Genomic DNA, 326 nt, shown 5'->3' with positions numbered 1-326 from the left:
TAGTAGTAGTAGTAGTAGTAGTAGTAGTAGTAGTAGTAGTACGTAGTACGTACGTAGTAGTTAGTAGTTACGTAGTTACGTTACGTTACGTTACGTTACGTTACGTACGTTACGTACGTACGTACGTACGTACGTACGTACGTACGTACGTACGTACGTACGTACGTACGTACGTACGTACGTACGTACGTACGTACGTACGTACGTACGTACGTACGTACGTACGTACGTACGTACGTACGTACGTACGTACGTACGTACGTACGTACGTACGTACGTACGTACGTACGTACGTACGTACGTACGACGTACGACGTACGACGACG

Source organism: Notothenia coriiceps, unplaced genomic scaffold, assembly GCF_000735185.1.
Source record: "Notothenia coriiceps isolate Sejong01 unplaced genomic scaffold, NC01 NC01_scaffold00028133, whole genome shotgun sequence".
NCBI lineage: Eukaryota > Metazoa > Chordata > Actinopteri > Perciformes > Nototheniidae > Notothenia > Notothenia coriiceps.
Note: the sequence above shows the minus strand (reverse complement) of the source record.